The sequence below is a fragment of the Mustela erminea genome, chromosome 11, assembly GCF_009829155.1.
Source record: "Mustela erminea isolate mMusErm1 chromosome 11, mMusErm1.Pri, whole genome shotgun sequence".
NCBI classification, from domain to species: domain Eukaryota; kingdom Metazoa; phylum Chordata; class Mammalia; order Carnivora; family Mustelidae; genus Mustela; species Mustela erminea.
In genome coordinates, this window is record NC_045624.1 from 83,675,066 (window position 1) to 83,701,907 (window position 26,842).

The 26,842-nt window shown below is 39.2% G+C and overlaps 1 protein-coding gene across 8 annotated transcripts in view; it reads left to right on the forward strand.

Annotated features, from left to right (window-relative positions):
* Positions 1–26,842, forward strand: part of MAGI2 (membrane associated guanylate kinase, WW and PDZ domain containing 2) — a 1,338,391-nt gene that overhangs the window by 588,004 nt on the left and 723,545 nt on the right. The window contains exon 1 of one of the 8 annotated variants that reach the window (XM_032304950.1): positions 18,083–18,360. The exons of the other annotated variants lie outside the window; for them this stretch is intronic. The gene's annotated coding sequence lies outside the window, so the exon portion shown is untranslated. Of the gene's footprint in view, positions 1–18,082; positions 18,361–26,842 lie in introns of those variants that run through there. 8 annotated transcript variants of the gene reach the window in all.

Sequence of the window (26,842 nt, forward strand, 5' to 3'; positions counted from 1 at the left end):
TAAAAAAAAAAAACAAAAAAAATCTGCATATGACCACCATACCCATTTTTTGATGTTTGTAAATGACCATAGGTAGATTTTATGTGCTAACCAAAAAAGACTAGAAAGAGTCCTCGTAGAATATGCAAAATGTTTGAAGGGTAATGAAGTCATGATGGCCGTCAATATCATTCATCTTCCGTGGATTTTAAATCTTCACTGAGAGAGCATGTGCCAGTAGAGGAGATGATTGGCTATTTAGATAATTGAAGTCAAATTTAATGGATTCTGCTATTAACCAAAATTGAAAGATTTCTTCAGTTGTTTCCCTAAGATGAACAAAGAATAAATCCAATATATGTTTGTGAGACTTAGGTAGCTTAAATTAATTTTCCTCGTAACCATTTTATCCTAGTTTTTTATTCCACCCATTCTGAAGGGGAGAATGTAGACAACTAAGTGATTTTTATCCTTCAGGAGCTTACAGTATAGTGAAAGTATTTTTTAAAGAAAAAGCAGACAAATGAATAAAATATTTGAAAACACACTGTTATTGGTGTTAGGAAGCAAACCAACAAAGGGCTGAGATGGAGGATCGACGGGGAACCTATCCTAGATAGGACCAGGAAGAACTGAGGAAGGGCCACTGAGACTTCACACAGGACTACAGAGGCAGACAAACCACACCTTACACAGCCTCCTGGAAGGAAAGAGACGTGTTTATGTCAAACCTATCCCAGCCGCGGTAGGAAGGTCTGGAAGAGCTTTAATCAGGGGAGTGAAATCGTATAAAGATACTTCAAAGAATACCATAATTATAATCAAACAGTAAGAGGAAACAAGACTTAAATGAGGTTATTAGTGGGAAGCTTTCCCCAAGGGAAAAGGGAATCCCTGAACAGGAAGCTGTGAAGTGTGGTGCTTTCCTAACTTGTTCCTGAACTGTGAAAGTCAGAACTGTATTATACATCGATGAGTCATATGCATTAGACTGAATTATACTCAGAATTTTTTTTTTTGAGAGTATAGATAGATGTCCATAATGCAAATAAAGAAATGTAGGAGAACACAGAGAAAGGGCAGTCAAGGGCAAAAAAAAGGGAATTTGTGAAATTCTGTACAGCTGGAGAGTGCCCCTCCCCCACAAAAAGCAAATAAAATGGAAATTATGGATGAAATAACTGTAAACTACAGGAAAAATGAAAGTGCATTTTGACCGGGCTGGTAGCAAAAGATGAAAAATTAGGAATCTGGAATAGGTAAAGTTACAGGAATACACTGCTGATAAACATCCATAGAGGACACATTCTTCTTCAGGAAGGAAGGATAGAAAGATAGAAGGAAGGAAGAGAGAGGGAGAGAAAGACAATGCCATATGTATATTTCTATTACTATTTTGTGTCTAAATTGGGGGAAGGAAGGAAATACTCAGGTTCTTCTTTTAGTAAACATCATGATTTGATTCCATGAAGCATAACTCCACCTGATTTAATAGATTTCATGATGTTATTACTCTAAAGGTGACCACTGGAGTGCATAAGCTTATTTCAGGTTCCTCAGAGTGTATCAGTGTCTTGGGGTCACATGTAGGAGGATACAACTTCTGTGTTCTTAAATTAAGAAAAAACAAATAAGAGACAGAATGAAAAACTTAGTTATAACTATTTTTTAAGGAAGCAGAAAACAAAATTGATTGAGGCTTTCAGATTTCTTTTCAGTTTATATTTTGTGTTTAAACTTTTATTATAGACAATTTCAAACATATGGAAAGTCAACAGAATAATATATTGAGTGCTGTATAACCATCACCCTGTTCTGTGAATTGTCAACATTCTGCTATTTTATCATCTATACCTCCATCCATTTACCACACCATCTTGATCACTATTGCTTTTTGTAATTTGAGAGTTTAAAATGTGTTTTTATGTTAATACAATGCTAATTCTTAATAATGGGCTGTTATTCTATAGGCGGATATTATCCATTGTTATGCCCCCCAAAAAATGGGTCCATGATTGAAGGAGAGAAACTGATATAAAGCGAAGGTCAAGCAAAGCTTTATTTCAAGCCAAGTATCAAGAATCAAACTGACCAGCCAGGGCTGTGCCTCTTACAGAGAGGGCGACCTTTCTCTGTTTCCCAGACTAGCTTTTAAGGGCAAAGGCCATGTGGTTGGGCCTGGCCAATGAGATTGTAACACACAGAGAAAGCTACACAGTCATGCTAGGTGACCAATTGAATTACAATTTACCCTGGTAGACATTTGAACCAACCTATCACCTTGGTCAGAATTGGCGCCCAAAAGGTGCCCAAAGGGCGGGGCCCATACTCCTTGGTAACTAGGGAGACAGTATGCATCCCCCCCACTGATCGGATGTCTCCATCTCCACCTGGCCTGACCCACCCTTGTGTTTGAGCTTTGTTACCTGGAGCTGGTTTCTGGGACTTGTTTTTAAGTAAATCCCCTGGCGGAAGGGGATCAGGGACAGTTTAAGGATTAAACAACTTTATTGTTTTAACCGTGATGGAAGCCTCTAGCTAAATAAGTCCTTACATCCATCATTACTTTATTCGATGGATTTGGTAGCAATTGAGATAAAACAAAACAATCCTTTTTGTTTTGCTTGTGCTTTGTCCTGATTAAACTTGAAAATTAAATGATCTGCATCTTTAGGAAGAGTCCTGGTCTGGGAAGGTTTGGGGATCAGGCTTCTAGACATGTGTTCTTCTACTAACTGGCCTTGTGACTTTAACTGCTCTGTGACAGTTTTCTCATGTTAACTTGAGCTGGCTGAATGTGGTATTCCCCAAAGTAGGCTCATATTTCCAGGTGGCTTATTCTTTTTACCAAAAAGTGCCCAGTGTATTCCTTATCATCTATCTACTCAGCATCTGATCCGCTCTTCAAGGCATGGTTCAAGGTTCTCATACCGTTGTTGGATCCAATTCAATTTAATCCAACCAGTACTTACTAATGGATTATATGTCAGGCGCTGTTCTTGGCACCGAAGATACAAATGTGACCAAAACTGACTCATATCCTTAATTTATTGTACTTTCATTTGAGTGAAGCGTCACCTAATGGAAGGCGAGAAGGGGTAAAGTGAGGTGGGATGCTCAAGAAGGGCCTCAGCTTAGAGGGTAAATTTGGAATCAAGATGAAAACGATTGAGGGAGCTGAGTGGATATCTGGAAGGGCCTTCCAGGCAGAGGGGATGTTGATAACAAAGACCACATGGTGGCGTCTGCCTGCTGGTCTAGATGGGTAATATATGAGGAGGCCGGTGTGGCCAGAACCCAGTACACACTGAATGAAGCCTTAGGTATTGGGAGTGGCCAGAATACTGAGAATGGCTTCATAAATTGTATTATGCCATTGGTTTTACTCTCAGTGAGATGGAAAGCCTTTAGGGTTAAAAAAAAGTGATAGGATTTGATTTATGTTTTAGCAGCATCACCGATATGAGGGAGAAGAGAGCAGAAATGAGACCAGTTAGGCTACTTGTATCATCCGGATTAGACATGAGAGTAACTTGTGTGTAGTAGGAGTAGTGAAACGGGGTTAGATTCTGGATCTATTTTGGGGTACAATTGACATATTTGCTCTGGAGAGTGAAAGAGAGAGAGAAGTCAAGGGTGATACCAAGTGTTTTTTTGTTTGTTTGTTTGTTTTTGTTTTGTTTGAGTACCTGGACACAAAGAGATCCTGTTAATGAAGAGGGAAGAGTCTATTGAGGGGTTGGGTGTGACAGTGCTTAACTACACCTCTAATATGCTGATGTGATCCACAAATGTCCCGTAGCCCCTTCCAGTCTCCCTCCACCTGCCTTACTAGCTCTCTGCCTCACTATTTCTCTGTTTCTCTCTTTCTCTCACATTCTCAATGTCTACTTGTCTACAGTATGAAATATCAACCAGGGAAGTGTCCAGAATAATTCACAGGGAGTGAAAAAGAAACTCCTCATTTTTATCTTTTAGTGTTACACCATATGGTGTGACCCTTCAGGTTTTCTCTAAAACTGAATAAAGCTTTAAAATTGGAAGGGATCATAAAAAATATCTTCTCCAGCTTTTCACTTTATAGGTATAGACACTGAGCTCAAATAAGTTAGATGACTCACGTATGGGACAGGAAAGAGGAGAAACAAATAGCATGGCATTCTTAAAAGCAAGAAGTAACGATAAGGCCATGAGAAGAGCAATTATGTGAGTAAATGACATAGTTTAAATCCCAAAAAAGAAAACAAATAACAGAGTACAAATGAAAATGTTATATATATGCCCAGAGAGAAAGAGTGAGTGGTATCAAAGGCAGTAGTTTTTACATGATGGCAAAATAGACAATTCGATGTGCAAAGCTTTTGTTAACAGCTTTTCAGGTCAATAGTTGGTTTTTTTTTTTTTTTTTTTTTTTTTTTGAGAAAGTATAAATCTGTGATTTCTTCTCATTAATACCTCTTAGAACTTTTCCAGATTTGTGGAAATTAAGACAGAATATTTACACAATGTTATACTGTTGGTCTATACAACCAATAAAAGTGGTTTCTGGGGTGTCTGGGTGGGTCAGTCCTTAGGCATCTGCTTTTGGGGTGTCTGGGTGGGTCAGTCCTTAGGCATCTGCTTTTGGCCCTTGTCGTGATCCCAGGACCCTGGGATCAAACCCTACGTCAGGTTTCCTCCTCCGTGGGAAGTCTACTTCATCCTCTCCCACTCCCCCTGCTTATGTTCCTCTCTCACTGTGTCTCTAGTAGTTTATAAAACAAAAGTATTTAATGTCTGCTTTGTTTGCAAATTCAGATGTGCATAATCTTAATTTACTTTTAAAAAATCTAACTTGACACAGAACAAAATTGAAAACATTCTTCTTATGTGGATTTTTATCTCTTTTTAAAATATTTTAATTAGTGTCATTTATTTTTCATTTTTCAAAGTTAAATGATAGCTTTCAAACCATGTTGTAACAAAGCCTTCTGGTGATAACTATTATTTCCTCAGTTAGTTTGAATTTTTGTGTGTATTTTACATTCATGAGCATAGATATAAATGTAAGTAAAGGGTAACAGAAATACTTTCTCCTCGTAACTTTACATATATATATATGAAGAAAAGGCCCACTTATCTTGACTCAGGCACATGCATGCCTAGACAGAACCTTTAGAATGATGCAGAAAGTATTTAGTGATTGCATTATTTAATGGAAAGGAAAAATACAGGGGAAAAAAAGGAGCCAAACGTGGTTTACACTTAATGATTACCTTTCTGAGCTTCAGTTTTCTTATCTGAAAAACTGGAATTACCACACTTACTATAGCGACCTGATTGGTGGTTATAATGACAAAGTGAGATAATGCCTTTGAAAGCTCCCTGATACACTGTGACAATGTTATTAGTATGCCCATTCAGAAAACATATCAACTTACCTTTTTCCTGATGAGAAAAGACTATATATATCCTAGAGTCAATCAAGAAAGAAAAGCAGTGTTTCCACATTCTTTAAATAAAATCTGTGTCTGTATGCTTGACATTTTAAAGAAGTAAGCTACATCCTGTGTGCTAGAATAGAAATACAGTGAATTTTTCTTCGATTCCTAAAATTAAATGTGATTTCACTACAGTAGTTATTTTGCTATTTATTAATGCACACAGGTGTTCATTGGTATAGAGATGCTCTCAAAAAACCCAACCCCGAAACTCAGCACTGGTAGGTGTGAATGCCTGAGGAAAGAGAGTTCTTTAATCTGAGAATCAGCAATTGACACCTTGTGGATTCACCCATTGTAATTCAATTAAATTTTATTGAATTCCAATGGAGGAAATCTATAGGGGGCAAAGCTCCAGAGCTACTATACAGTGGAACTTCCTTCCAAAACTGGAAACCAGTTTTGAAACTTACTGTTTCCAAAATAGCACTGTAAATGAATAGGCTATCAATGGACAGCTATAATTATGTTTTTTTCAAATCATGTGAAAACACATACACTTTTAGAGTGACACATTTAACTATCTCCAGATCAAATCAACATCCTCCCAAAATAAAGCCGACGTGGCTATATGTCATGAATCATTTTGGGAAACCTTGTTTTTCTTGCTGCTGGCCATTTCAAGATACATTTTAGATTTTATTTTAGCATCAAAATTTTGTTTTGTTATTAAAAGATATACCAATCTTCGTTCAAGTATGGGTCTAAGTCTTTACAGTCCTTGGAATTGGTCACTTGGATGATTTTGTCTTAAAGAACAGGACTAAGATGACCAGTGAACCCACACGTATTAGTAAGTACCTTTTATTTTTCAGGTTAGATGATGTGGGGATTAAGAGCGAAAGAGACATTATTCTTACTTGCAGACTAGATGGAAGATGAGTATAAAAATTTACAAAATGGGGAGGTGTCTGGTGGCTCAGAGGGTTAAGCCTTTGCCTTCGGCTTGGGTCATGATCTCAGGGTCCTGGGATTGGGCTCTCTGCTCAGCAGGGAGCCTGCTTCCTCCTCTCTCTGTCTGCCTCTCTGCCTCCTTGTAATCTGTCTGTCAAATAAATAAATAAAATCTTTTAAAAAAAAATTTACAAAATGGAATTCTATAAAGCGTCCTAGAAGAGTATGGTCAAAATTCAAGAACAGACGTGAGGTAGAAACTCTCATTTACTGACTCAGAATCTCCAAGGATAGGGCATAAGGATATATTTTTAAAGCAGCTGAGAAGATGGGGGGAGAGAAACAGGTTTGGAGGCCGCTGGTATTCACCTTGTCTCCTTCCTGTCTCTCCTCCAGTGACCTGCTTAGTGCTCTCCAAGTTTACAGAAAAACCTCCTAGGTGCCACATCGATCAGCCTCTCCCCAGGTCTTCTCTGTTGGCCCCACAGGCAGTCTGCCGCACAGATGATGGCTGTCTCCTAATTTTCCTTTCCTTTTTCTGTCTCTCTGTCTCTCTCTCTCTCTCTCTCTTTTTTTTTTTTTTTTTTTTAGATAATGTTTCTCAGTGTCATTTAATGGCTCTGAATCCTTTCCTTCTACCTCAAATACTGATTATTTCCTTTTCCCTTTTTTTATTCCTAGTCTTTTGCTGGGTGTCATCCCCTCATTCTTTTACTTCAGTGAGAGGACTCAGTTATGCCCTGGATAACTCTTAATACTACATTCCCACGTCAGACTTCTTAAGATCTCCACTTGGATTTCCGGCAATTTCTCCAGACTCAAAATTGTTCAGTGTCAAACTCATCTGCAGCCCTTTATCAAAGGACTAACCCAACCCTCATTGACTGTAGGATGTAAGATATAAGGTGAAGTGAGGTGGGGGCAGGGGAAAATGGGAAATGAGATCCACTAGGCTCAAGCCAGGAATTAGTCACCCTCAAATTGTGCTTGTACATGCTCCAAATTCCTTTTGTTTACTAAGACCTGTTGGTTCTACCCAAGGGACTTACGATGCATCTTTCCTCTCTCCTCCTACTCCAGCTGTCCTGTTTGATTGTTGAGGACTCTCCTGAGTTGGAGGGAACCTCAGATTGGCTCAAGTTTGTGATATCTTTAAGCTCACTAGATATGAATTCTATTTTTTAAATTAACAATCTGAAATTTAGGGGTGCCTGGGTGGCTCAGAGGGTTAAGCCTCTGCCTTCAGCTCAGGTCATGATCTCAGGGTCCTGGGATCCAGTCCCACAGCGGACTCTCTGCTTGGCAGGGAGCCTGCTTCTCCCCCACCCCACCCCCTCACCCCCCCCACCCCCCACCCTGGCCCTCTGCCTGCCTGCATATGATCGATCTCTCTCTCTCTCTCTGTCAAATAAATAATTAAAACCTTTAAAAAAAAAAAAAAAGTAAGACAATCTAAAACTCAGAGTCCTTCCCACGTTTTGAAAAATCTGAATCATGATTTTATTTTAATTTCATTTTTATCATGTTCATTATTTACAAAGTTCTCTAAAACTGAGGGCAGTATGGAGTTCTTAAAAATCATTAAGAAAGAAACTTCAAGGTGTTACTCTAACTTAGCTCTTTAATATTAAAAAAATAGCAATTGAAGAGGGATATTTATATTGTGTTCATGAAGATTTCAAAGCAAAAATTCTCCACTAAGATCTAGTTTTGGTCTTTTCTTGGTTTTGTTCCCCCCCCCCCCCCCCCCCCCCAGCCATCTGCTCTGGTACCTGCAAAGCTAACAGGATAATCTTCCTGATGTTAACATCCTTTGCTTTAGTTTAGTCCTAACCATTATTTCTTCTATTGTAAAATATTTTTTCTTGTTTAACTTTTTAGTACATCTTTTTTTTTTTTTTTACTATGTTAGCTAACCTCAGATGTAAGTAGATATCTGTAGATACTTGTGAAAGGTCCCCCAATAATGGGTCCGTGATTAGAGGAGCGAGACAAAGCAAAGGTCAAGCAAAGCTTTATTTCGTGCAAAGCATCAAGAATCAAACCAACCCGCTGGGGCCACACTTCTTACAGAGAGCTCGACCCCTCTCTGTCCCACAGACTAGCCTTTAAGGGCAAAGGCCATATGGTTGGGCCTGGCCACGCACAGGTGGCCAATGAGATTGTAACACACAGAGAAAGCTACACAGTCATGCTAGGTCACACATAAGTGACCAGTTGAATTACAGTTGACCCTATGGTAGACATTTGAACTAGCCTATCACCTGGGTCAGAATTGGTGCCCAAAAGCTGGGGCCAATACTCCTTGGTAGCTAGGGAGACAGTATGCGTGCCCCCCCCCCATTGGATGTCTCCATTGGGCCTGACCCACCCTTGTATTTGGGCTTTGTTACCCGGGACTGGTTTCTGGGACTTGTTTTTAAGTAAGTATCCCCTGGGGGTGGGGGGTAAGGGAGGCAGGGACAGTTTAAGTTTTACTGCATAAACAACAAAATGACTGTTTAATCCAAGATGGAATCGCTCTGGCTAAATAGGCCCTTATGCTTATGCTGTAGATAACAATAGAAATTTTAAGACTTTCCCCCCTTATCATAATTTTTAAAAAGTGAGTTGTTCCTCAGTACAGATCTCATATTCCTTTGAACAGCAGTGATGCTTTCAGTATCCTTTCTCTTTTGTCTTGATTTAGTGGGTGGGGAGGAATTTTTGCACACTTATATAGGCAATAATTCAGGCGTTTGTGCAAATTTTCTTACATAGGACACTCTTCACATTTAACCCTCTGCTATAGTCTTACTTCTGTATCTCACAATCAGAAGAAATGAGTAAGATGAAGTAAATTGTCTCAGCAATCAGAAGTCATTCCTCAAGCAATCTATCCGAATATCATTTGGAAGGCATCTACACAAATGACAACCCCTCTGCTTGCTCACAGGGCCATGTAAATTATGCATGCAATTTCCCTACAACTTGTCAGTCACCTTGCTTTTATTTCAGAGGAATTCAAGCGGTTATGGCACTTTAAGGTGAGGAATAAGGAATGTGGGGCTAGGGGATAGTTTTGTCTTTCTTTTCAGGCTCCGGTTTCCCTAATGGCTCTTTCCCAAATACTGCTGTTGGCACTTGCTGGTTTCCTGGGGGAACCCTACCTTGGAGCTCCATCGAACACCTCATACATCTCATAAGAAATCTCAAAAAGTATACATTTGAAAATAGTATGAGAACCACCCATTATTCTACACGGAAATAAGTAGGTCAATATTGGGAGCTTGGGGTTTAGGTTTCTTTTGTTTGCTGGGATTATTGACAGTTATATTTTCAAATTTAAAGAGATAGATGAGGAATCTGCATATTTGACTAGAAAGGAAACTTACTAGAGTTTAACTGAAACACATGGCACTCAGAGTTACTCAATAATAAGCATTTGGACCTATGTTTTGGGTTTTCAGTGTTTTTTAAGGTGAAATATAAATTCAGGTTCACATGCACACGTGCGCGTGCACGTGCGCGCACACACACACACACATACACACAGTGATATGCAGGAGATGGCTAGCATTACCTTGAAAGAGCTATTTATGTACATCTCTCCCCATCTCCAGTTCAGTGACTTTAAGCTGATAGCTTGAAATTGGCTATGGTGGCATATTTACTCTGCAGAAATTGACAAATGCTATCTATCCGTTTTTTTGTTTGTTTCTTTTTGTTTTTCCATTATGTCAGTTGTTAAACACTGAGCAGCGCATCACTGCCATAACAGGCATGTTTTCCTTGAATTTCCATAATGGTTACAGGACTTTCCACGTTTATGTAAAATATCACTGTAGAGTCATTCAATGAAGGTTTAATTTCTATATAGCTTTATTCCCAGCTTCTGTCCCAGAGGGTGGCAGCATGGTACAATAAAAAGTACTTGGGGCTTTGTATTAGAAGGTGGTGGTAATCCCTGCTCTGTCCCTTTGCCTCTTTGACTTTGGAAAAGGTCACTGACCCAAAAATTGAAAGTGGGGATGGTAACACTACCATGGAGATTAAGTGAGATGATGGAGGTGGAGTATGTAGCAGAGTCAGATTGATTTGGTGGGAGCTACCCACCCCAGTATCGTGGACTAATGGGGCTTGTTAGTGAAAGGCCCTCAAGAAAGATTTTACTTTCTAACCTCATGAAACCAAAATCTATGAGCTGGATGAGATCTTGGGAGAAGTTCACTATCTTTATTTCACAGACAAGGCCATTGATATTGAATGAGTAATCCAAGGCTTAGGGTCTTTTGAATTCTAATAAGGTCAGTTGCACTTTCTCTACTCTCCTATGGTACCACCTCTAGGCCTCTAGATAGATCACTTAACTACTTCTTCTCTTTTCTCTCTTTGACTACCCTCTCTTCATTCTTTACCATATTCTTCTCCCTCTTTGTCAATCCAATTTGATTATGATTTTGATTTTGTTAAGTTGGTCTGGTGCCTTGAGAAGGTAAATTACTTGACTAAAATTTAGACCCTCTACAAAAGTCTATCTTAGTTGGATAGGGAAATCTCTGATGATGAAAGATACTAATATCAATGTCAGGTGAATTAAGGAGGTATGAATGGAGCAGGTGACTCATGGAAGATGACCCATAGGAAAAAGGAGCTATTTACTAGATGACTACTTAGGCAGAACCAGAAAGAAGATCCTGCTTGCTGAGAGCTTGCGATGTGCCATATTCTGTGCCAGCAATTTCATGATTGCACTTCCTTTAAGATATTATATTCTCCTTTTTATCAATGAGCAAATTGAGGCATAGTGGCCTTAAGCTCTCTTACCCAAAGTCATACAGTCAGTTCATGGTGGAGTTATGATTCAAAACCAAGGTGGCCACCCACCGTCCTTTTCTCCCAAAGCTAAGTTATTCAAGTTAGAGTATAGAGCTCCCTCCCCATTCATTTTCCTTCATGATTTGAGATTGGGCTTTGAAAGAAATATGCTTTGTTGGGTTCAGTCCAGTTAAATAGACATATTTCAGACAATGGTTTAAAATTCCTGGAAACCATATTTAGTTTCTATTTCCAAGGAATGTTTACATTTTAAGAGATTATACAAGCCATCCAAATCACCAAGACAATAAGTGTTACTTCAAGTAACACACACAAATTTACACTGTGCATTCTGCTGAATTTTGGTTTTGTTATGAGATAAGAATCAAAATCAGGAAGGATTTGGAAGGTGAGAGAGAGTGTGCCATTTAAAGGGAGTAATTTAAAGGGCAGAGAAAGGAAGGATGGAAGGTGCAGACAACATATTACAATGACTTCACCATCCTGTCTAGGCTCAGCCAGGCAGAGTTTGTTTTAGAACAAGAGACCCCATATATGCCCCCTTTATGTCCATCTGATGGGGTCTGCAAGGTCAAGCAGATGAAAGGCTATGGAAGAGCATGAGCTTCTGGAGAAAATAAAAGATCACAATTCAAACCAGTTTTCAGAAATCAGAAGTGGATGATTCATTATGAGATCAGAAATGCAGATCCGTAAAGGACAGCTGTCAACAATGGAATTTATTGATACCCACTCAGTACAGAAAGCACTTCTACTTGTGCTTTGGTCTCTTCAGTCCTATGAAGCACATTCTTGTGAGGATTCATAATACCTCATGAATTGCTTCCAGAAGACTTAGAAATCATCCAGGGAAGACCTTCCCCGTGCACAGTCTGAGCCTGAGACTTGTTTACAGAGAGGAAAGACTAGTGAAAGGGAAAACGTGTTAGTTTTTCCTACTTCATACACTGAAAGGTATTTAAATATAAGCTTTTGTTTTGATTAGGGACATGATGGTGGGTTTTACATCAGGGCAATAGGCTCAGAATATGCAATGTCATGAACTGAAAGCCAGTAAAAGAAAGGAATATAGTAACAATAATAACGGACGCTGCCATTATTGGGTGCTTACTGAGAGCAGTGTCTGGTACATGAGAAACCTTGGTGATGACGATGAGTAGGAAGAGGATGGTAATGGTGGTGATGGTGACACTGGTGGTGGTGATGACAATGGTAGTGGTCAAAATGGTGTGCTAGGCACTGTGCCTGGCACTTTATATGCATTATTTCATTTAATGCCTGAGAACTCTATGCAACAAAGATCACCACTGTTTTACAGATGAGTAACTTATCTAGTACCACACAGGCAGGAAATTGTGAAGCCAGGGTTGTTGGCTCTGTGTATTTGACACCATGCAATATTTAAAGGCCATTCTTAAAGCACCTGCTTTGCCTGGTTAGTCAAGACTAAAGAAAAACCCAAAGGAAAAAAAAAAAAATTCCAAAGCAGGAATTTTCTGCTTTTTGCTTTTCTTCTCTTAGAATGGGATAATCAAACTTTAACCATAGCCTGTGATAATTATGCATGCATGCACATACATATCACCATCTTCAAGTAGAATAGAATACTTTTGACAGTGACTGAAAATGCATTAATTTGGCATAAGCAGTCAAAAAAGAGATGAGTTGTTTTTTATGAAAATTGTTATGCAGCCTGTAAAGCAGGGAGAGAAAGTTCCCAGAGATCTCTGCAAACATTAACTATAACTGCCAACCCAAAAGCCAGCTACACTCACACCCAATGGTCTACGGAGTAGTACACCAATCATTTAGTTCACACTCAAACAAACCATCAGTGGTACAATCTTTTCCTGTTATGATCAATAATTTATAAAACTGAAAAAAGAAAAGATTTTCTTGAGATTGTTGATTGTTTACAAAATGTACAACCACAGTTCTCGTGCAGAATTTTATTCCCACTGACAAATAACATCTACTGTTTATTTGGTTGTGATTTCATGTAAGCACAATACCATATCTACACTAAAGATACACTTAATTGACAAGAATGTTGCATAGTTCAAAGAAATTTTGTTTGCCGGTAAGCATGCCTGAGAAGGTAAGGAAATATTCTATGGAAATATTGGAAATATTTATTTCAGGAAAAAAAAGACAGTAGTTTGTACAAAAAGCAGGCATAATTGATTTTTAAGAAGGTTTAGCATTTAGCTTATTGTTAAAATATAAGTATGGTTTTTTAAAAAATGGTGTAATTTCTACTTTCTGCCTGCCAGGAAACCATCACAAATGGCAAGAGACCATACAGTACAGATCTAATAATAAAGCAATATGTGTAGTTTTTGATTAGTTAAATAGTAGTTGGTGCATCTTCCTAATTTGATCAAATCAATTGTAGCTCTGTAAGCTAGAGTGAAAGCTATATAAACTACATTTAATAATACACAGAGTCAGTGGTGCTCTTTTACCACTTAATATCCCTGGATGAGATCAAAAACTCATATGGGGATAAACTGAGAATTTGCTTCTCACTTGTTAATAACAGCAACAATACTACTAATAAAAAATAATAACTAACATTAAGTATCTAATTGTTCTGGGCATGGTACTAAATACATGGATTCTCATTTAAGTTTCTAATGAAACTGTGAAATAGGCCAGGAAACTGAGGCACAGAGACATTAAATGACTCACTTTTGGTCACAGTGGCTTGAAAGTGGCAGAGAAAAGCTTTAAACCCAGAAACGGAGTCCAACTCCTGAAATGGAGCCATTAGCATGCAAAAGGGTAGAAAGCAAAAGAGTAATAACATTATCTACTGATTTAATCAACTGCTAAATTTTGGGTACCAGATGTTTAGGGAATAAGATATGGTATGATATTAATCATGTAGCAGAGACTGAGTTGGGTCCTAATCCAGAAACTTATTAATTTTCTGACCTTTGGTGAATTATTTAATGTCTCCAGGCTTTACTTTCCTCAAGAGTTAAGTGATAGTATTAGTACCTCACAGAATCATCGTGACAATGTAAAAAGCTAAATCCCCTGGCATTAATATGAGTTTGAAATTAGAATTATTTCTGGTTCTGTTGTTGTAATATCAATATACCTTATGTAGAGAAGGGGTGAATTTATGTGCCCAGTGGTTGCAGGGAGTCCTTGAAGGATAAAGGGAAGTTGGAAAAAGGAATGGGAGGTCATACCAGGAAGGGGGATCAGAAGCACAGACATAAGAAAGACCCTGATGTGAGTGAGAGATGATAAATAAATTCAACCTCACAAGTCAGAAGGTTTCACATAAGATAAGATAGAAATGAGATTGCATGGCTATTGTGTATCATTTTGTTTCATGGCTCAAAATAAGCACATTCGTCATATTTGATTCTGATAAGTGTTACCAACCTTTATGTGAAAATCCCTTGTTTAAGTGTCTAAGAAGCAGAAGTCTTTTATTTGGCTTACCAATGATCCTGAGAATACTAACTCTGTGTAACTATCCCTATATCTAATCACCTGGGACATTTGTTAAAAATTCAGATCCCTGACCATCTCTGGATTTGGAGTAGAACCCAAGAATCTGTGTGTTTGCTATCACTTGCAGGTGATTCTTATCAGTAGGAAAGTTTGGGGTGACCCTCCGCGTCACCCCAAAATCATCTTTGTGAAACAAATAACTTACCAGTCAGGGATCCTTACGTAGTTTGCTGCTGCATCTCAGATAAAGCACAGATACTCGGGCAGAACGTTCAAGATCACGCACAGCCTGTTCCGGTCTATCTTTCAAACCACTCTCTCCCAAGCAGCCTGTATTCCAGCCATACCGCACTGCACACGGGGTCTTTGTTCATGCTTTTTGTGTCCTGTGGCCTGAAATCCTCTTGCATCTGCTTTCTTACCTAGAAAACTGACACATGCTTAAAGGCTCAGTTCAAATGTCACTTATTCTATTTTAACCATCCTGCCTCCCACTAAGGAGACCCCCCCCCCCTTCTGACCTTCCTTAACATTTTGCACCTACATCTCTTGTATTCAGTGGTACATATTACCTGTTTCTGAAAGGGTTCAGAGTCTGTTTTATTTACCTTGTATCCCTCAGTGCTTGGAATAGTGCTTGACACAAAGGAAGTGCTCAATAAACATTCTTTGAATAAATGAATGCATGAGCAAAGATTTATTTCACACTCTGTACTTTCGTTTGTTCCCTGAGTAATAGAAGACTCTTTAAAAAGATGGCTGGGGTTATTTGCTGCAACATTTTTGCTAAATTATTTTCATCCTTTTTTTTTTTCTTTTTTTTGCATTGGCCCAGCAATGGTGAACTTTAATAAGTTTTTAAAAATTAAGATCCTTCGGTTTTTAATAATAATAAAAAATATGCAGTCTAGAGTTGATTTTTCATCATGCCTCTTTGTTAGAGTAGCATATGGAGCTTGAAAGTTTCCACACGCTGGAGTTTGAGTTAAAACCCAAGCATTTTCTGGGGGCACCTGGGTGGCTCAGCAGGTTAAAGCCTCTGCCTTCAGTCCAGGTCATGATCCCAGAGTCCTGGGATCGAGCCCCGCATCGGGCTCTCTGCTCAGTGCAGAGCCTGCTTCTCTCTCTCTCTCTCTCTCTCTCTCTCTCTGCCTGCCTCTCTGCCTACTTGTGTTCTCTGTCAAATAAATAAATAAAATCTTTAAAAAAAAAAAAAAAGAAAGAAAAGAAAACCCAAGCATTTTCTGACATAATCAAAGATGTCTTTCCTGGGGCGCCTGGGTGGCTCAGTGGGTTAAGCCTCTGCCTTCAGCTCAGGTCATGATCTCAGGGTCCTGGGACTGAGCCCCGCATTGGGCTCTCTGCTCAGTGCAGAGCCTGCTTCTCTCTCTCTCTCTCTCTCTCTGCCTTCCTCTCTGCCTACTTGTGATCTCTCTCTGTCAAATAAATAAATAAAGTCTTTAAAAAAAAAAAAAGATGTCTTTCCTGTTTCTCTCTAATGTCAACATTTTGCTCATTCAGGGAAAGTGACACCACAGTGGAAAGAAGAAAGGCCAGAGGGTGAGGAAGTGGGTGGGTGGGGGGGAGGCAAATGCAAAATAAAGACACCCAGTGCTAGAAAGGAAAAATAAAGGTTAAAGAACAGCTAGCTTGGTTATAAGAGACAGTAAAATGAAATCCTTTATGTTTTTATCCTTCAAAATTTTAGGTCTTCCTAAATTTGCCTAAGCCAACTTTTCTGAGGGAAGATCTTTTTTTATTGTCCAATGTTTCGGTGCCAATTTTTGTAGCACACACTAAAGCTAAATTTGCAGCCAGTTAGCATATAATTTATTTTAAAAGCTTAAATAGGATCTTTTCCATGCAAGGTAAAGCTTTTAAAATACAAAACAAGCAAGAAGAGTGAATAGCTGTTACTCATTCCGTGTCTACCCCTGAGTGGTGTTTATGGAGGGGACTGGGTGTATTTCAGCTGGAGTGCCTGGTCCCAGCAGTAAATGCTGCACTCTCCTGACATCACTCTGGAGAGAATGAGAGGCTGTTTGTGTAAGAGTTGGAAATGTTATCTTTTGAGGCAGGGATAATGTGAATCTATGTCAGCTTTCCTCCTCTTCTTCTCTTTTGTAGAGACACCCGTGTCACCCTGTTCTTGAAATTAAGAATCCATGCATCAAGCCCCAGAGGCCAAGTCAGTGATTCTTCTTCTCATACTTGTTCTAGCCAAACTTGTTGATCTCCTTCTAATTACTTGTCATTTAGCTTCATAAAGTACTTTTTATCTCGACTTGTCAAAATAGTTTGTGGAGATTATCTTGTTTTTCTTTGCGGTGTTTCTAAGAGCAGAAGGCATTTCATTCCTATTTAATGATTGGGATAAAAGAGGGGCTCTGCACTCAGAAACTTTGGAGCAGGGAGCGAGGTGGTAGCAAGTTTATTCGTTAAGATCTAAGTCTGTAGACTATAAATTTATCTTCAACACTGTACAAGGTTAGCACAAGTTTTTTCAGTGGCTTCTGTACCTGGACATCCTTCTCTGCTATGCTTGCTTGATTGGCGGGGAGGGGAGATGCTACATTTATTGCATTAATTTTCTATTTTTTAGACAGAGACATTGAAGCAGAGAAGGAAAAAGTTATTTGCCTAAGACAAAAAAAAAAAAAAAAAAAAAAAAAAGAATTTACTCATTATTAAATCTAATTCTACAATAGGAAACTACTGATTTCTATCCATGTGATATACTCTGGTTTTCTGTCACTTTTTGTCTTTTCGGCTCCTTCTCCTCCTCTTCCTTCTTCTTATTTGGTCTTCTTTGATGGTCCTTAACTTTGAGATACGTTGAACTAGATGTCAAAGAAAAGGCCAGTTGGAAAAGTGTGTAAATAGTAAAATGACTGATTCTTTGACCCTTGAAAGAAAAAGAAAGTCATGCTTACAAGTTTAAAAGAATGGTTCAGTTGGATGATTCTGAAAGTATGCAGCCTTGTTATTAACACTGAAAACTTTAATTACATTTCATTATACTATATTAGCTTCTCTTAATTGCTAAAAGGGGACTATGAAAGCAAAAACAAAAATGCCTAATCCCTAGAAGCTAGATTCGCCTCGCTGCTTTGTAATGTAAATGTGCCTGTGTGTATATTAAAATTCACACACTCCATCCATCTCTGTGGCTTTTAACAGAGGGGTCACCTGACTTCACCTAGAGCCGCCCCCCTCCCTTTCGCAGAGGAAACCCAAAAGTGAGAGACAGGCGCTTACAGAACACAGGTTCTCGTGCTGGGAGATGTAAATGACCCCGACTGAACGGAATCCAGTGAGGTTGCTGGTGGGGGTTGGGGAAAGAGAAACGGAGGGAGAGAGCAAAAGCGTGTGAGGGGAGAGAGAGGAGGGAGAGAGGGAGGGGAAAGGGTGGGAGGGAGGGAGAGAGGGAGAGAGAGAGAGAGAGAGAGAGAGAGAAGTGCTGCATGCTTCATCTTTGAGAGGAGGGGAAAACAAAAGACCTCAGCGGCAGTTTTGTTGCTGTGTCTGGCTTAAAGAGAATTCTGGACATCCATGCTGAAAAAAGCAAAGCTCAGCTGAGACTACTTCTATCAAGAAAATTATATTATCTGAGAATGGGTTGGATCAGTACAGGTGGTTTGAGAAGACACTGACTGAGGACCATGGAAAGGTGGGAAAGGACGTGCGGCTTCTCTGCTTCCTTTGAACGGAGCTCTAGGTTAGTAAGCTGAAACTGACCCCGGTCTGGCTTCAATATCTCTATGTGTCTATGTGTGTGTTTTCTATTTATAACCTCCAAACCCTCCTGCTCCCCAACCGCTGGGTAGGCAGTGCCATATTCCCCCAGATGTGAACCTAAACTTGATTTGACTCTCACTTCATTACCAAATGCCTCCCGTTTGCTTGCGGAGCTTTTGTTCAATACAGCCAGTGGAGAGCCGTCATGATGTCTCCTTCTGAGTCAGAATGTGTGTTTGAGCCCTAGATTGTCAGGTGGCTGTTTGGAGAATAGTTAGCATTTTGCTCCAGAAGGCTGCAAATGCACGATTAGGTTATTGTGAAATGTAAACAGCAAATATCTGCTGACTTGGCGTTTCTCGTAATGTCAGAATAATTCAGAGCTATCTGGCTGAATTCGCCTTGTCTTCATTTTCCACATAATTGAGTTCAAATATAGTAAGTTTGAAATGGCACCCTACCAACAAAGACACACACCAGGTATTCTTATGGCAGAGTATGTTTTACCTCCCCTTGGAGCCAAAGCTTTAAAATTTATTTTATTGGGAAACGGTTTGAGGGAAGAATACAATATGTCATCATTAAAAGAGATGCCAAGGCGTGTTTTTTTTTTTTTAAATAACTGGGTTTAGATGTGTGTAAAACAAACACACAATTTCTCTTGTTTCTTGCTGTGCAGATAGAGTGTCTTTTGTTCCAGCATGTGTATTTTCCTGGGTTTTTACAAAGAAAGCATTGCCTGTGCTTTCTATGATAGGAGACTTGTATCCAGTTTGCCATTGTGCACTCACGAATCGGCTCTATTCTGAAGTAAACTGCCCAGAGGTATTAGTCAAGAAGCTGGGAGGAGGGTGGGGAGTGGGGAGAGAGGTGGGTTTTTTCCTTCCTCCTTTTTTTTTTTTTTAAACTGTTAGCTCAGAAGTGTCTAATTCACATGATTTTAAGAGGAAATGGGGGAAGGCATTTAGTTTTGAATTGGATGCAGATCTGTACCATGCAATTGCCAAAGACTACATCAAGAAGATGCTCAAAGCAGAGAGAATCAAATTTGTAATGGACTCTCTAAGAAAATGTTCTGTGAGGGTGACTGGCTTGGGTCCCTTTTGACCGAATTAAGATGCGCTCTGGCAAGGCACTAGCAGCTGTGAGCTGACATTTTCTTGTGAACCTAGTGAAAAATGGCTCCATATCTCTCCTCCCAGTCCTGAGGAGATGGTCTCTCCGAGTTGTCGAGCCTTCCTCCAACGTGATTTGCTCCTGTGGTTGTTTTCTGAGAGGGACGGATAGGCTCTTGGTTCCTTTCAGTTCACCGGCCTTTTTAGATCTCGGGTTGAATGGAGAGTGGGTGGTGACAGTTTTACTTCAAGTACAAACTACCCAGCAAGGCTAGCCGAAGAAATTTTCCTGGCAATCACGTTTCCGTTTTTAAAAGCCCAGATTAATATTTCTTTGGACACAATATAAAGCACTTTTTGTTGTTGCTTAATGGGCTAGTCAACAACAATTTCCCCAAGAGAAGACGCACGCCTGTGTGGCACTTCTCCTGGGGACTCCCCTCATGGGAAGTGACAGGTAAAGACAGAGGGATACTTGCCTATCATCCATCTCTGGAAAGATGAAGCTGCCCTCTTCTATCTTACCATCTTTTCTCCCCCAGTTTTTGAATCGTGACTCGTTGTGCGGGGAGAAGGGTCATGTCTCAGAGTTGGAATGCAGGGAGGTGGTCTACGACTGTCCTGTACTACTCTTGTGCTTATTAAGGAATTCTGTGCAGAGCACGGACTGAAGTGCTGTAGCCACCACACTGCTCCTTTATTTAGGCTTCGGTTTGTGAAAACTCCAACCAGCAGAGGCAGGATGTGCTTTAGCACAGAGCTATGTGTTTGAGACTCTGCTTGAGAGAATGTGTTCTTTAGAGGTGTGTGTGAAATGGGTTGTTCTCTATTATACAACATCCCGAGATGATCCTGTGAGTGGAGAGTGAGTTCAGGAGGGAGGGGTTGGGCTCTCCATGTTTTAGGGAAGAAGGATAGCACTAACCACAACGTGAGAATGCAAAAGAGTACAAGGGTGTGTGTCTTGTGCAGAAACAGTAATTCTTTAAATTGTATGATCATTCCCTAATTGTGGGGATTTGAAAAAATCTCGAGACTTCCTGAAAAATGACATGAAGTCACCCCTACATTATGACAAGTAAGACTTCTAGTACAGTGATTTTAACTGCATTATAGAAACAGCTCCCTAAGTGCTTTTAGATATTATACCACTCGTACTGCTGAAAGATATCTCTCAAAGGTTCCCATCTTGGACACTTTTCCATAGGACAGAAGTTACAACACAGATTTTCTTGGAGTCTGTTTGGAATAATTTGATGAAGCTAAGAGCTCACAGAGGCAATGGGCTTTGCCTCTTTAGCAGAACAACAGAAGTGAAACTTGAACACTGCATGCAGATCTGATTAGTGCTTTTATACATGTGGACAATTTAACTATGGCACATAGTACGCTTTGGGGAAATTGATGCAATTATAGTTGAACAATGAACAAAACGATAGATAACACAATGAAAACATGGATTTCAACATTTATGGGAGGATTAGTAAGATCTCTCTTAAATATTGTTAATGACTGCAGGTGAAGGCATTCTACCAGAGAAATTTCAGAGGTCTAGCATGAGAGGACCATGTTTGTAGACGAAGGGCATAGCTCACCAGCTGTTTTAGAACCTGGATGGCACTAATATTTAAACCAGATAATATGAAACATACAGAAGTATCACAAACACTGGGAACTTTCCACCAATGGAATTTTGTTTTACAAGCAGCAAAATAGCTTTAATATAAAAGCAGTTCACAGAGCAGCAACCATCAAGGGAGAACCAAGAAAATCTAGGACTAACATGAAATTTTTGTAACGAGGTACATGTGATGCCTGAGTGACCCTCAGGATACCAATAATTTCTTAATGAGGGCTAGAAAAGAAAAAGCCACATGTTGAAAAAAAATTCAGTACAACCTCCAAGTTTGGAAGTTAGAAAATTTCTTAGGAGTAAAATTAGTTGTTCATAGGGTGCCTATGGCATAGAAAGGAAGAGTTAAGGTAAAATAATCTAGTTTCAGAAAAAGATATTTTACCCTACCTGAATTATTTTTTAATTGTTTCTGAACACAAAACTTTTAACTTTCCAAAAATATCTTGAGTAGTAATGGCCTCCTTTCTAACCTCCATTTTCTGTTCCTTTTATTTTCTGTTACTTTTAGAACTTCTACTACCCTGAATTCCATTTTCAATTTTTAAAAGTCTTATTAGGTGACAACAGGACATTAAGTAAATACAAGCTTCTGAGTTTCAAATGCTTTAATTGTCTGTTCAGTTTCAGGTATGTTTCTCTTCTAAGTCTGTCCCATCTTCAACTCTTACTCTAGGTCATACAGCATGTGGCAGGCTCCTTTCTGAGACCTCAGCAGCTTACTGTGAAGATAGCAGATGTTTAACATAAGTGGAAAAGTAAATAAATAAAAGTGTATTGCTATTTGACTGCATTAGGTAGTACCCTAAAAAAAGGTTAGAACCATGTTATGATGTGAATTATCAGCCCAAGTGATTCACAGATACCAGAGGTTAAAGCAGATACTGTATATCTCAAGCATATTAAGGCTGATAAAATATACTAAATATACAGTATCGGGGTTAGTTCTTTTCCTGGTGCTCATCACGAAGACAACTTTCTGTCAAATAGTATATTTTCCAGAAGTAGTGCATCATTTTGTTTCCTCTCATAGATCCCCTGCCTGGTATCCCAAATTACACAAAGAATATATCTAATCCAGTGGAAGTGATAATGATAAAGAAAAAAGTTCTGATCAAAGTGTTTGAAAATTTAATATTTACTCAGAAACAACACTGTCAGAATAGCTTTTTTTCCTTCTCTATTTCTTTTTTTAAAGATTTTATTTATTTATTTATTTGACAGAAAGAGAGATGGCAAGAGAAGGAACACAAGCAGGGGGAGTGGGAGAGGGAGAAGCAGGCTCTCCTCTGAGCAGGGAGCCCGATGCAGGGCTTGATCCTGGGAGCCTAGGACCATGATCTGAGCTGAACGCAGATGCTTAACGACTGAGCCACCCAGGCTCTCCCTTTTTCTTCTTTCAATCAGTAAAGCAAGTCCAACTTCGGACTCTTTAAGGAAACTCACAATGACATATAATGTGAAGTAGGAGGCTCATTTCCAGGCAGTCAGCCAATGGAGGAGAAGAAGTAAGCTTACTTGAGGACTCTGATTGACACATTGCAGGTCAGGAAGTTTCCATGTTAACAGGATCCCAGCTGAAATTTCAGAGCAGCTGTTCAACTTGCTCACCTTTCTCTTCTCCCTGGGAGTAGGGCTGGGAGAATAATCCATTAAATCAAAAGAAATCACCTTTGCTCTAAGACCATCTCTGAGGTGAACCAATCCTATAAGCAGACAGGTATTCTTAATATCTCCTCAACCTAAATTTTCTATGACTTTATCTAGCAACAGATTCCAGGTGACTATGGAAGCCACTCAAAGTTTTGTTGAAGTTAGGGGTCTTGCCAAGCACTGCCCCCAAAGGTAAAAACACCTACCCAGTAAGAAAGGCAGAAGGGATGGGGGCCTTCTCTCTACAGTAGAGAACTGAGTCTTTTTACTCAGAGGGCTACAGAAGCCCAAATGGCACGCTAAGGAATTTCTGGCCAAGTGTTGAAGGATTCTTGATCTTGGATTCACACAACTTCATTTGTTTGTTTTTAAAGATTTTATTTATTTATTTATTTATTTATTTATTAAAAGAGAGAGTGCATGAGCAGGGGGAGAAGCAGAGAGAGAGGGAGAAGCAGACTCCCTGCTGAGCCAGGAGCCCAACATGGGATTCCATCCCAGGACCCCAATGTGGGACTCCATCCCAGGACCCTTAGATCATGAGTTGAGCCAAAGAGAATCACTTAATGGACTGAGTCACCCAGTGAATTTGGGACTGTGCCCCAAATTCACACAATTTTTTAAGAATAGTATTTCTTTTAGTGCTTAGAAAGCTCCATGTTTCCTGGGTGCCTGGCTGGCTCAGTCAGTAGACCATACGACTCTTGATTTCAGGCTCATGAGTTCAAGCCCCATGTTGGGTGTAAACCTTACTTAAAAAAAAAGTAATAAAATAAATAAAAAATAAGGCCTCTTTCCAGAAAGCTTCCTCTTTTCTTCCATCACATGCCAGAACACTCTTCTATCATTTTTCACTTGCTCCTCCATTAAAGTAGTTCTCTCTCCCATATGTGCTTAGGGCTTTTACTTTGATATAGTAATCAGTTTTTTAAAAATTTTATTAGGTTCACGGTGGTGTTATTATTGTTCAATGTGTCAGCCAGAATGCAAGACCTTCTAAAGTTCATTTTGTTCACAATAGAATCCCTAGGCCCTCAGATCATGTTAACCCATATTAGGTGTGCACTAAACATTTGTTAAATGATTGACTGACTGAACAAATGAACACTAATGCCGCAAAACTAGTGGAAGGCTGTATCTGTGTTTGGCTCAACAAACAACTCTCCTAATTGGATAAGCTACTTTGGGCACCTACTAGGTGAACTGTACCAGAGTATTCCCAGGGTCTCCCTTTTGTCAGGATTTTCCATCTGACAAAGAACGCTTGAGTGCCTGCTATTGGGATATTTCAAAAGGAACTTTGCTATCCACATCAGCGTGTTCATAGGGTCAGTCTTGGGCAAGATTGTGCTTTGTCTTTTCCCCCTCTGTTTCTCCCTCTAAAGCAACTCTTTTTTCTAAATGTATCCTCTTCTACTCTCGCCTTCCTTAGTTCTTTGCATCTGGGACCTTCTAGGTCTCTTCTGACAGTGGCTATAGCTTGCTAACTCAGCTGCTAATTAGCTGGTGAGCCCGGAAAGCTCACCTAAGGTATAAACTTCTAGTAGTATTTGCATTTTAAACAAAGCTGTCACTGTACTGATTAGGCACTGCTTATTAATATCACGTATTGTATAGCGGAGTATACTGTGAAGCTTGCCTTTGGGGAGCTTACTTTTCTGTTGTGGAGCTAAGACTTACCAGAAACAATTGGCAACAGCTCTAAGTCTGTAATCAAGAATGGTATTTGTGTAAATTTTAATAACAGTGGAGCATAAAGGAAAGGCTTCGTAGAAGAAGTGGGACTTCAAGTGGACGATGACTGATAGGTAATATCTAAATTATCAGGGATATGAAAAGATTAGCATTTTAAGAAAAACATGCCTGGGCGCCTGGGTAGCTCAGTGGGTTAAAGCCTCTGCCTTCAGCTCAGGTCGTGACCTCGGGTCCTGGGATCGAGCCCCACGTCTGGCTCTCTGCTCAGCAGGGAGCCTGCTTCCCTTCCTCTCTCTGCCTGCCTCTCTGCCTACTTGTGGTCTCTCTCTCTGTCAAATAAATTTAAAAAAAAAAAAAAAAGAAAGAAAAAAAAAAGAAAAACATGCCTAAAATGTTCAAAAGGATTTAGCACAGGTTTGTTAAAGTCTTTATATAGGATACTGTTTATATTTATTTTCCCAAGTGTAAAAGGCAAAAATTCATTTTTTTTTTTTTTTTAAGAATTCATCAAACTTTCATTCATTCAAGCCATAACCTTGGGATCCTGAGAGTTAGGACTTTCACTCTGGAATTTATTTCCCATTATGCCTTGAAGTAGTCTGTTTATCTCAGCGTTTAAGACTAATCTCAAAGAAGTTTTCTGTCAGAGGTGCTTTTAAAGATTCTTTTAGCAATATTGATCACTTTAATTGAGGTTTATTGAAAGTGCTCAGTATAGCTCTCTTGTGGTTCATATTCTATAAATATATCATCATTTTAATGATATATAGTAGAGTTTTCATTTTATTGCAGTCAGCCTAACACCTTATAGAAACCTTTCATTCACACCAGGCCATGAGGAGGAGGAAACATTCTTTTCCTCTGATCTTCTATTGAACTTAAACCACAGAACTAGGAATCGTTTTCAAGTATGTTCTTAGTACTATAGACCTGTTTCATCTCTGTGTCCAATTTGAAGTCTCCCTTTGGAAAATCCTTAAAAAAAAAAAAAGGAACATAGCTAAGAAGCTAGAAACTGTCAAGCTGCATATATAATAACAAGAGAATTTAAATTTCAATTAAGTGATTTTGTAGGTAGGACAAGTATCCTGTAACTAGCATTTTCATGAAGTTACTGATATAAATAGTTTTCGTATTAATGGTTGGGTTTTAGGTTAGATCCAATAATTGTTAAATCCTATAAAATATAAATAGGTTTATTTTTTGGACTTTTCTTGTTTCGATGAGGATACTTTAGGGTAATTCAGGGTGTGTATCTGCTTAAAGAGTGGGGTCCCTCTAACGAACCTCTGCTAGCTAAGCTATGCCAGTGCTTCATGAGTAAGACTGCACACACATCCCTTAGGGGCCTTTACTGTTATAAAAGGAAGAAAGAGAGAATATAAATCATTCCTTGAGATACGATAGACAGCACCTTCCACACACCTATGTGCATGACTCTTCCAGCAGGTGCTGCGCTCAAGGGACATTTCAAAAAATAAAATCTTTCACTCCTTTTCTTTTCAAGAGAAAAAAATGCAAAGAGGCTGGGATTGGTTGATAGTAGATGAAATTCTGCTCTGTGTGGATCACTAGGTTTTGATAACTCATTCCCAATGTGCATGCAATTCTTTATACAGTGCTACATATGGGAATTTTTATTTCCTACCATGCAGATAAGCAGTTGCTATTCTGGAAATCCTAAGTCTTTTATTATTGGTACATTACAGTTTAAGAAAATCAATGGCTAGTTCATTTATCTAAGGGCACAAAGAAATTGGTATTAAACTATTACTGTGTCTATTAGTAGTTAGTATCCCCCAAACCTGAAAGACACATTTAACTATGACTGGTGACGGACAGACCTTTGATGAAGTTATCAACTGTTCATTTCCCATGCTTCCTTCTCTCCAGCCCACAGAATTCTCTATGTCTGTGTTTGCCTGAATTAAGATCTGTCATAGAAATCTTGATTTTTCTCACTGTCTCAACAACTATTAGAGTCAAATGTACCAAACCATACCATGGTATTTTATACCTATGGTTATCTACACATTTTCCCCCACTGTCTGGAATGTTCTCCTCCATGTGAAAGCTAGTTCCAGCTCTTCTGTGAAACATTCTCTGATCACTACTTCCTAGATCCTGGGAATAGTCTGTTGTTCCCTCATAACCACACACACACATATACACACACACACACACACACACACACACACCCTGCTTTTCTGTTTACACTTCTGTTTCTTCCACCATAATATACTTTTTTTTTTCAAAACAGAGTTTGTTTTTTGATTATCTTCTTCTGTCCATTCCCTAATAGAGGACATAACACATAAATAATAAATATGTTGTTCGTGACTTGAAAAAATGGATCCTCTTCTTGT